Here is a 12617-nt window from a genome sequence, read left to right as displayed (position 1 = left end):
CATACACAACAGCCAATTTAGTTTTATTTAATTCACTCATAGCGCATGTCTTTGGACTGTGGTGGAAACCGGAGCACCCAGAGGAAATTCACGCCAACAAAGGAGAACATGCAAACTCCACACAGAAATCCCAACTGACCCAGCAGGGACTCAAATCAGCGATCGTCTTGTTGTGAGATGACTATGCTAACCACTGAGCCACCATGCCCCCATAACTAATATGTCACCATACATTTTTATTTAATAAGGAATCAGCATTCATATGGTGTTACTCGTGGTCACTTTAGTTCCAGCCAATCACAGATTGTTCCAGTATTTTAACATGCATTGCCGACTGGCCCCCGGGTGTTGTGGGTTGTCAGGCTGGAGGGTTTTCTGGCTCAGAGCAGCTCCAGAAGAGCTGGACTGAGACCAGTCAACAGAACGATGGACACAAATAATAAAAAAATACTGAAAGTGAGAGCTTGTAGCATTTTCATGCAGTATGAGACTGGGTGTTTCTTCAAACATGGTCAGTTTTATCCCCAGGGATTTATGAAATAAGTCCTTTTAAAAAACACATTTCACCACATCTCATATTATGGCGGAAGTGACATTTTTAAATTTATATTTTAAGGTTTTACACCTTTAATGTGACAGGACAGTAGAGGAAAGCATTTGGGTGCAGAGACAGAGGAGCACAGGAATGGAAAAGGACCTCGATCTGGGATTCAAACTCAGGTTGCCACAAGCACTGTAGTGATATATGTCAACACATTAACCGGAAAATTACTTTTTTAAAAAAATTTTTTTTACATCTGTGGAATAATAAAATTGCAGACGTACCATTAAAAAATGGTAAAAAAGAAAAATGATGCAGAGTTTTACTTTAAATTCATGTCTATTTGTTCGGAAAGCAGATGTTTTTGTTTGTTTTTGCTGGAGCTACAGAAGCTGGAACTGTAAAGGTTCATTCTACTTACATTTACATTTAGTCATTTAGCAGACGCTTTTATCCAAAGCGACTTACAAATGAGGACAAGGAAGCAATTTACACAACTAAGAGCAACAATGAATAAGTGCTATAGGCAAGTTTCAGGTCTGTAAAGTCTAAGAAGGGAAGTATTAGTAGTATTAGTATTTTTTTTTTTTGGTACAGTTAGTGTGATATTCAGAGAGGCAATTGCAGATTACGAAGTGAAGTGGAGACTAAATAGTTGAGTTTTTAGTCGTTTCTTGAAAGTAGCGAGTGACTCTGCTGTTCTGATGCAGTTAGGGAGTTCATTCCACCAACTGGGCAGATTGAGCGTGAGCGTTCGCGAAAGTGATTTCTTCCCTCTTTGGGATGGAACCACGAGGCGACGTTCATTCACAGAACGCAAGCAGATCTATGTGGAGGGCACATAGATCTGCAGAAGTGAGAGCAGATAAGAAGGAGCAAGGCCAGATGTCACTTTGTAGGCAAACATCAGAGCTTTGAATTTGATGCGAGCAGCAACTGGCAGCCAGTGCAAACAGACTAGCAGCGGAGTGACATGTGCTCGTTTAGGTTCATTGAAGACCACTCGTGCTGCTGCATTCTGGAGCAGTTGAAGAGGCTTGATAGAGTTAGCTGGAAGCCCCGCTAGTAGAGAGTTGCAGTAATCCAGTTTGGAGAGAACAAAAGCTTGAACAAGGAGTTGAGCTGCATGTTCAGATAAGAAGGGTCGGATCTTTCTGATGTTAGACTACTTCTAGAAAGGGTGCCAATCATTCACATTCATAATTACAGCATTTACTGCATACATAATAAATAATATGTAATCTGTTTTTATAGCTAAAATCTAAATTTAGTTTATCAATTTTATTTTATTCAATTTTAAGATGTATTGTAAATGAGTGTGTATGGATCTTTCCCAGTGATGGGTTGCAGCTGGAAGAGAATCCGCTGTGTAAAACATATGCTTGGATAAGTTACCGGTTCATTCCGCTGTGGTGACCCGAGATTAATAAAGCCAAAAAGAAAATGAATGAATTAATGAATATGTATTGTAATTTGTTTTCCAAAACATTGATACGATCTTTTTACATTTCCAATATTCCAATATAGACGCTGCACTTAAGCTAGCACTGGATACCAGAAGTACTTTTTTATACATCAGTTTGTAAGGCTGGCCTCCATAACTTCCATCTATATTTATCATTCTTTCCCATTGTATGACATAGTATTGCTTTCTAAATGGTCATTATCTTTAAATATTCATAACATCAAGCCGAGCTTCTCTGCAATGTCGTCTGTAGCTTTAAATAGCTCTTTATATTTCAGTGTATTCTGACTGGCTGTCAGTGTTTTATAATTTATTAGCTTACAAAAACAATAATTGAATAACTGAAAGTAATCCCAACAATATTGTTTTTTACTAAATTGTTATATCTCCAGTCTGAATTCTGCTGCTGTTTCCCATTTAGACTGATTTTTAAAGTGACTTTTTGATTTTTAGAACTAGATTTTTAGTCTGTCTGCCTGTCTGAGTTAGAAGATACTGAAGACACTATAAGGCAGGTGTCTCCATCGTCATCAAAGGGATGTAATTTTAGACCTTCCTAGGCTACTGTGTATGTTTGTGTATATTGTCTAGTCCTATAATGTGACAAAGCCGCTGACAATATGCAAAATTATGAAATCGCTTTAAATGTGTATGTCACGGCCACATGTGCTCTATGTACATTATAAAGACAGCTGCAGGACGCACATTTGTTATTATTCTCTGCAAGTCGTCTGTCCTTATGTTTCATAAGTTTAGATGATATTACAGATTTATATAAATATATTTTATAATTAATTAAAACTCTTAAAAAACAGGGATTGAGCCGAAGGGAAGGAAAAGTGATAAACTCTTATTAGTGATATTTATTTTATTTTTTCACGGTGGAATGGTAAAGTATATTAGGCTGCTCAATTTGACTGGACTTCGTTTTACAGTTCAAATTGTTGATTGACTAGTAGTTTATTTATCATGTTGGAATAAAGAGTCACTAAATTACAGGGAAAATTGTGTTCTGTAGACACAGGAGATTTAACTGAGTTTGCAGCATCACACATGCAGAAAATGCTGCTTTGCAAAGCCACGTTCGCAGAGCCCTGACAGTGTGGTTGAGTCGAACATTGAGTTGGTTTTCATGGGCAACAATACTACAACAATAATGATTTTAAAGTGATTAAGACCATACTCAGATTAAGAGTCTACCATGGAACCAGCGATTTTTGATTACCTTAATCCGACTAAAGTCATAACAGAACTAAACAGAAATGGAATGAAGACATGTGGAGTATGCAGATATTAGTGGCATTATTGAAGTAAACACCGCTATCAAACTATTATCGTCATGTTGGACTTTTTGCGAAATGTGGAATTTTATTTTCTTTCCATTCGACGTGCAGTATCAATTAAAACAACACTCTTCCACCAGTCCTTCATATTCGCGTTAGATACCCCAGTTTGTCTCGGGAACATGAATGAAATGTTCATGAGTGAAAGTTAAATTGCTGAACTGCAGTTAAAGTCGAGAAATTTAAGATGAAGTACCCAAAATAACATGAGACTGTGGAGGAAACATAAATAGCCTGGTGATGCAACATTCAAAAAACACTTAACGTAATTATTATATTGTCTTATTCAGATTAAGGCAAATAACTATTACTGATGTCTATGTAAACGTAGTCGGTATGTCTTCGAAGTTAGTGAAAGATCCAGATCCTGCTGATTTGATTAAGAAGGGCACTTTTTTTTGTCAGACAGCTCACCGGTTTGACTTTCATTCATTCACCGTCATTAGTTTTAAAAAGCACCCGGTCCATTTTATTTGTATACAGTATTTTACTGGAACACATTAACTCTAAAAGAGCCTGATAGTTACCTGTGGAGTTGATGTTAATCATATTATTCCCTCTAGTGAACGCATAAAAATAATTATTTACTTGAGTGCACGCTTCAATGTCTCACGCCCCTCTTAATGGGTGCTGGGGGCGCGCCCAACAGTTTGAAAACCCCTGGATTAGGGACTAAGCCGAAAAGAAAATGAATGAATGAATGAATGAATGAATATTATATATAATGGGTCATCAAATGGCAATAATAAATGTTTACAAAGCGATATAATATAAAGCGTCTGACTTTTTCTCGTGTATTTATGTTTTTCACTTTTTTCTCTTTTAAAACTAAAAACAAATAATAGGAGAACATTCAGTTCATGTTTTATTTCTATAATATAAACTGTAATAGGAGGTTTCATAGTCTCTATAAATTCATTTTTCATACTTTTCTACAAACCATTACCTGCTTTCTAAGCAGGGTTTTTTTTTCAACATTGTAATTATGAACTAAATTGCAAAATCCACTTAAACCTATCATCCAGCTCTAGATGGAATTTATATTACAACTTCTGATGCATTACTGATTATAATATGACCATGTTCAGTAAGTCGAATTCTGCTTTAATTATACACACCATTAAATGCACCTAATCCCACCTTAGATGTAATACACAGTGTAATTTATTATGTTGCACCATTGTTTAGATCCTTTTGTATCTATAAATAAACACCCTAATGATTAATAAGGAAGAAACATGTCTACAGAAGGGGTGGAGAGGGAACACCTTCATAGCACTGAATGTGAGAGCAATTATACAGACCTTTCCCACACACACACACAGTCTGTCTCACACTGTGCAGTGAGAGAGCGAGAGAGAGAGAGAGAGAGAGAGAGAGCAGAACTAAATGCCTGCTCTGCTGTGCCCTGCAGTCTTTAATTGGCTTCTCCAACCTGTCAGAAGAGGAAAAGAGAATAGAGAGAATAAAAGAGAACAAGAGAACCACATGCCACCTTACAGAGGGGGGGAAAAAAACCTGGGCGAAAGAGACTAAGACAAATTGCAGGCGGTTTGTATAAGTGCATTCAGCGTACGTGTTCGTCCCCTTTTTAAATAGCCACTATAGAAGATTACAGTAGATCCTCAGAGGACAAAGGAAATAATATTTCACTCTAAAGGTGTATGCAAAAACAAAGCATACAGGAATGGATATGATGAACAATGAGTAATTGGAGTCTTATTGCTTCCTCTATTTTTGCTTTCCAAGCAAAAGTTTGGGAGGTGTAGGGTCGTGCATTAACATAATAACACATGTTGAGGCTGAACAGCATCTTATCAGGTCTCTAGCTGTTGTATAATCATAATTGAATGCCTAAAAGCATTGAAACATCTCTTGTTCAAGCTAATTTTTGAGTTTTTGACTTTTTTAGGTTCAAAGGTGATCTCTGAGTGTCGATTTTTTTTTTCATTGTCCTACGGCACATATGTGTAATGAGTCGGGTTGCAACAGAGGTGAAGATCCAGTTGCAGTTTAATAGGAAAATTGTCAGGCAGGCAAAGGTCAAAACAGGGACAGAGAGGAGCATGCAGATTATCCAAAAGTGAAGTCAGAGTACAGGCGAATGGTCAGGACAGGCAGCAAAACGACATAAAACAATAAACAAAGCATAGGTCAAAAACACTGCAAAGCAAGACAAGGTAACACTTTGAAATGCTTACTTACAGTTTACAAGACTCTGCAAAGATGTGTATGTGTGTGTTGTGTTTATAATCTGGGTATTCACTTCTCACAAGTTTCAGCTGTCTGTTGGCAATCAAGAGGGATCTGGACCAGGTGTGTGAGTGCATAGAATGTTGGGATATGTGGTTCATTTCAGTTGCAGAATTGTAGTTTGGGTGACTGTGCATGTTTTCCAGCGATCTGCAAGGTCTAGACCGCTGGTAATATGACAATATGAGATGTAAACATGCAGGTTTGTCTTGAAGGAAATGCCTTAAAACAGTCTGGAACATTGTCTGTACTGCAAGGAAACAAAAATGATAAAATGTTGCAAAATGGAAACAAAAATGATAAAATGTTGCAAAATGGAAACAAAAATGATAAAATGTTGCAAAATGGAAACAAAAATGATAAAATGTTGTAAAATGATAAAATGGATCAACTGACCCTCCTTCCTCCTTCTCTAAACCCAACCGATAGTGTTTTCTAAAGCACCGATTGACCAGCGTCCACCCACTTGCCTAAACCCAACCGACAGTGTTTACAAAAGCAAACCAGAAAAATAAAAGCCCTCACGGCAGTCTGATTTTTACCACGTTTTCAGATTTTACCACATTTTCACCCTGTAATTGACTTGTTTGTTTTATTTTTTGCCTTTTGTTTTAGCCTTACCTGCTTTCGTGAATCGTTCTTCACAGGACTTGAACCCCATTGTCACAGTCAACTCTGCTCTGCGTCTCAAATCCTCTGACGTACACGGCAAGCCACTGGACAAACTGGTAACAGCGGGAGAGTCGCCATACGGAGGTAAGCGGTCAGCTGGTAAGCGAGAAAAGCAATGGTGTCAAACCACCCTGTAGAATTCGTTTTTAGGATGAAATGCAGCCATACGTAGCTCTGGCTTCAAAATTTGCAATCTTCAGAAATGTACATAGGGCTACGTTTTCAGAATGAGCCTATGTTGTTTTGTTCAGTTTAATATTTAAAATATGCACTACCAATGAATCTATAATGCAGAAGTGCAACTTGTTGTACATTTAGTTGCATTGCAAAGCAGTGCAAAAACATATCATGCAAGCAAACCCCCCCCCCCTACGCAAAAATAATCTTAAAAATATTTGAGAATCTTAATGTTGCTTCATGGCAAAATTGACTTTCCTGTTGAAAACAAATGGAATTGTCTAAACTGCAAGTCAAGCAGACAGCACAAAACAACAGAAACATTCTTAAAATTATAAACAAGTCATCCACAAAGCCTCGAGCCTGCCACGTAACCAACCGGGGAAGAGTTGTGCACTTACATTATAACTGAAGTGTTTTGAGTGTAGATCTGAGTTGGGTAAATTAGCAGCAGAAAGAGACAGAAAAGAGAGAGACAAACAAGTTGTAATGAGTCTAAAAATAAACCGAGCAAAAACTGAGCGAACACTTGCTGCTGCTGCAGCGGCTGCAAAACGTCTCTCGTCAACATCTCCCATGAGCTGCATCATGACACAAAGAGAACAACGCTAAATAAAACGCTCTCATTCTCTCCTCCATCATTTCCCATTTCTCCTTGTCCCTCCAGTATTGATTGTAACGTGTACGTGTGTTTTGTGAGGTCTTTTTTTTTTCATTCTTACTGTAAATATACTTTGACTCAAGCTACTAATTTGCTCCCTGGAGATGTTTGTGTAACCCTCCCTTCCTGCTGCCGTCGCTAGTCGGTGTTGGAGGTCCCCCCCCACATCTTTCTTTTCCACTGGTTTGTGAGAAGGGTGTGTAGTAAATTTACCAGCAAAACTCTGCATGAGATCTTAATGACTACAGAACACACTGAGAGACCGAGCCGCTCTTTGACATTCACATCCCGGTGGCTAAAAGATTCTGTAGTGGCATTAAGAAACAAATACTGTGGAGGTGTAGTTCATCTCTGCTATATTTCTTGTAAATAACTGCAGAACGGTGCACTGAACGCTAAGGCAAGATAGTTTGGGAGCTCGGAGGAGCAGTAAAGACCATATTTAATGTGTTTTTAATGTTTTCTGAATATGTAAACACAGCAAAGCTTGTTTTCACTTTTATTCAGTGAGTTTCTTTTGCTTTTATTCAGCAAAGATGTGTTAAATTTATAGGAAACTGTAAAAAAATATCTGTAAATTGACAGCTATCGGTATTTTTGTATTCATGTTTTTTTCACTTTTATTATTTTGAATTGCAATATGGATCCTTGATCTTTCCTCCAAAAGCTTTTAATGTTAAAAAGTTAGAAAATGTGACTTTTGTTGACATTTTTAATACTTTAAAGGTATAAATTCTCTGGTTGGTGTTGTAAATTACAGTATTAAGTAGTAATTTACTGGAAGCTGCCAGTACATTTTCTACTATTTTACAAACATATTCCTCTATATATTATTTTTTAAACAATATCTTGTCTCAAACTAATAAAATGTCAATATATACATGACAATGAGTTCATTGTACTCAAATGGCCTCCACAGTCGCCAGAACTCAATCAGATAGAGCACCTTTGGGATAGGGAGATTCGCATCATGGATGTGCAACCAACAGATCTGCTGCAACTGCGTGATGCTATCATGGACCAAAATCTGAGGAATTTTCCAGTACCTTGTTGAAACTATGCCACTAAGGATTAAGGAAAGTCTGAAGGCAAAAGGGGGTCCAACTTGGTACTAGTAAGGTGTACTAATAATGTGTTATGCTTCAATACAATTTCACCAAATGATTGAATAGCACTACTTGGAAATAATTTATAGTCACCCTTTATTTTAAAGCTCACTTCCCACCATTGGCCAATCTTTAACAATGACTTTTGCTTCAATAAACTCCTAATTTGTTCCTTATTAATTGATGTTAAGGTAACGTAGGTATTGGGTTTTGTAAATGTTAAAATAACGCTGCAAAGTTTACGATGGATAAATATTTCAATACAATTATTCTTTATAAACTACCAGTTGGTAAAATATCTTGTGACTGTCTTAGGCCTTAGAAACATGCAAATAATACAATTATACTCAATTATTGTTAAACTATTATTAAATAAATAAACTATTATTGTATAAACTATTTTTAAACTCTGCAATAATTCCAGAATTCTGTTCTGCTCAAATGTAATCCCAACTCGACCTTCTGAATTTAAGCGATGTGACTATTGTGGAGGCACACGTTGTGATATTCATGCTGAAACAATACACTGCCAGCCCTATTTTGCATATTTAAAATACATTAAATCTTCATATAAATTATTTAGATTTCAAATACATATTACGTAGCCAACAAGAAGCCAACAAGAAAATGAATGAATAAATGAATATTCATATAGATTCATTCACCCATTCAGTTTCCTTTGTCACCACAGCAGAATGAACCACCAACTATTCCACCATACTGTATGTTTTACACAGCTGTTGCCCTTACAGCCGCAACTCAGTACTGGGAAACACCCAAACACTCTCTCATGCACACACACTCATACACTATGCAAACTCCACACAGAAATGTCAACTGGCCCAGCCGGGACTCAAACCAGCAACCTTCTTGCTGTAAGGCAACAGTGCTAACCACCATGCTGCCTTATAGAATATTTAGATTTCAAATACATGCTTTTTGAATTATTATCAGACCAGTTGTTTTAAACATACTCAAAAAGGCCTAAACAAAAATAAAACAAGATTAATAGATGTTTTTTAGCTTGTTTTCTAGCAATCATCATATAAAAATTATTATGTGATCATTTGCATTCAAATGTTTTTGAAAATGATGAATGTTTCCTTGGCAACTGACTGAAATAAATTAAACTAAAGCTATCATTACTGAACTAGAGGCGAATTAAATCTAATTAGATATCATTGTAAAAATATATACTAATACAATTACAGAAGCACTTGAACACTTAAACTAAAAACTTTCAATCTAAAACTGTTCAATAAAGTTATTTTACAAGGTAACAAATACAAATAAAGATAATAATATAAATGGCTAAACTAAAATATGAAATCCTGTCATAATAATTAAGCATTTAAATGTTCATGATGACTTGTATTGACCAACCATACACAGTTCATGATCTGGCATTAACTTTAATGCTCACACACACACAAATATGCAGACACACACACACCACCTGTGTTTCTATGTTTTGTCATGTATGACTCACCACTTACATCATCACAGTGGGACGTCTGGGCTAACTTTGTTGATGCCAACCATCACATATCAGATGCGCTCAAAAAAAAAAAAAAAAAAAAGTCACGACATGCTCACAGACACACATTCAGAAACACACTTGCTGGCTGTGAAGCGTATGTGTGTGTGGTGCCTGAGCATGTGTGTGCGTGAAAGGAGCTCCAGGCTGCAGGCCAGACACTAAATGAAGGGCAAAATGATAGTGGAAGTAGTAACCTCGATCTGCTCCACGGGTCAGATCCACACAGGCTGTAATAAAGAGAGGTCAGAGGTCATGAATGCATGAAAGAGTACAGTAATATTGAGAGATCAGATGATGATCTGTGTAGTCTATTGAGAGCAACAGAAAGAAAACAAAAAGTAGAAAGATGAAGAGAGGAGGGGAGATCTGGCACTTCCGGACAAAACAGATGGGCCCGTGTGTGTGTGTGTGTGTGTGGCATTCGTGTGTCCAAGTTTTTTTTCATTCAACAACATGAGAACAAGATGTAGACGACAAAAAGAAAAGAAGGCAAAATAATGTAGATAAGGACGGTTGTTTCCACCTTGGTGTAAAAAAAGGTTATCGCAACTTTTTATTTCACAATTCATTTTTGTGAGTTTGTGTCTTGCCATTCATTCATTTATTCATTTTCTTGTCGGCTTAGTTCCTTTATTGATCCAGGGTCGCCACAGCGGAATGAACCGCCAACTTATCCAGCAAGTTTTTACGCAGCAGATGCCCTTCCAGCCGCAACCCATCTCTGGGAAACATCCACAAACACATTCACACACACACTCATACACTACGGACAATTTAGCCTTCCAAATTCACCTGTACCACATGTCTTTGGACTGTGGGGGAAACCGGAGCACCCGGAGGAAACCCAGCGACCTTCTTGCTGTGAGGCGACAGCACTACCTACTGCGCCACTGCCTCCCCCCTGTGTCTTGCCAGTCTCAGAAAAAAAGTCTGTTTTTGCTTCTCAGAACTGCAACTGAAACTTTTTGTGTCAAATGAATTTCAATAGGCGAATTACTGGTTTGTAAACATTCAGGATTCTCATCGAGGTTGCAGAAAAAAACCGGGAGCGGGAGCATTTACAGCGAGGGAATGACATCCGATACGGTACAGAGTTTGTTGTTGTATTAGAGAAAAGTTATATGGATTACATACTATTTATATTATTTTATAATACTTTCAACGTATTATAACAGTTTGTCACCCAGTGATAAGCACAGTAAAGGCCTGTGCACACCGGGATGCTTTTTTTCTCGCGTTTTCTGTCAATGTTTACTGCCTCGTGACTAAATAAAGGGCGTCAAAACCTTCTCCACTAATCAGATTGCCACTTTTGTTCACCTGCATGGAGCTGCTGAATTTACAGTAAACAGCATTTGAAGGCACTTAAGAGCAAAACTGTCAATGCGTTTAAGATGGCCAGAGGCAATATGAACGTGGAAATGCTTATTGCACTGGTGAACAATAATCATTTAAATATTGCCAGAGCTGCTACTTGAACCATCCATGTAGAGATCTGTGCGGGACTACATTTTGAATCCTGCTCCTGCCAGGTTTGAACCCAAACCCGACCGCTCCCACTTATATTCAGCATTTGTTGTCCCACTGCCCGACCCGCCCTGTTCTCTACCTGCCGCGCCCGATCCCGCTATAGAACGTGGGGAGAACAAAACTGAAAACCACCCAGCTATACAGAGTCCAGACAGCCTATAACAAGCTGTCTGGATAAACACACACACACACACAGACAAAGCTCTCTCTCTCATTCGTACACAAACACACACACACACACACACGCACACACAGCAACAAAAGAGCTAAACACAGCATCACTCTGTCTCTTCACACACATACATACGCGTGCTCGCTCGCTCGGGAGCGATATTGCTAGACGGCCCGCTCCCGTCCAAAATTACCGAGCACTCCCGCGCTTTATTCAAAAATGCAGACCTCTACATCCATGCTTGTTCAAAGGCCCATTAACTTTAACAACAAGCATGTCAGCTTTCTCTCTTCTTCTTCTGTTTTACAGGTGTCAGAAGCTTAAGTTGTGTAGCGCCATCTAACATCATGGAGTGATTTTGCATACTCTTCTGCTCGACGCCAGTGTAAATCGATTGGGTTTAAATCTGGAAAAATGTCTTTAAAACCGCTGACGATAAATGCAAACGAAAAGCGTCTCGGTGTGTACGAGCCTTTATTAGGCAAAATTAACGTTAAAGTGAGTGGCCGTCGTCTGACAAGTCCATTTGCAATAGCACCCTCTCAATGAATAAGACAAAATGGCCAAGCATCCAGCCTTACCTTTTCATTACTAATTTGCATTTGTATTATACTGAATGCGTCTTTACTAAATCTGACTAGTTTTATTTATTTTTTTAATAAAGGCTTGTGTTGCTGCAGGCTGTTAGTATACCTGGCCCCTGGTCTTTCTTGGGAATGGTGCTTTAATGCATGTTAATTCAAAGCCCAAGTTTTGGACTGTAATTTATCTTCACTGATGTCACTGAGGCTGTGCAGGTTTTAGGATACTGCAAACCAACAGCCAGAAAGCAGCATGAGTGGGCAGCCTGCAAAACAACAGCCGGACACTTCTGGCATCAACACACATTCACTTGCAGGGCCCTGTGAAGTCATTCAGAGATTCTGGATGACAACCTGAACTTCAAGTGAACTGAGGACAAGTTTCTTAATGATACTGCAGCAGCTGTTTATTTATATGATTCTATAATTCAGTAGAATGAAAAAAAGTTATGATTATTATTTAAAGGGGAAATATGCCATTTTTAATGTCTGATGTCCCTAGAGTGTATATGCAAAGTTTCAGCTCAAAATACCACATAAGTATTTTTTATAACTCTTTGAAACTGCCCTTTTGAG

This window comes from Danio rerio, chromosome 21 (genome assembly GCF_052040795.2).
Source record: "Danio rerio strain M-AB ecotype USA chromosome 21, GRCz13ab, whole genome shotgun sequence".
In the NCBI taxonomy this organism is placed as follows: domain Eukaryota; kingdom Metazoa; phylum Chordata; class Actinopteri; order Cypriniformes; family Danionidae; genus Danio; species Danio rerio.
Note: the sequence above shows the minus strand (reverse complement) of the source record.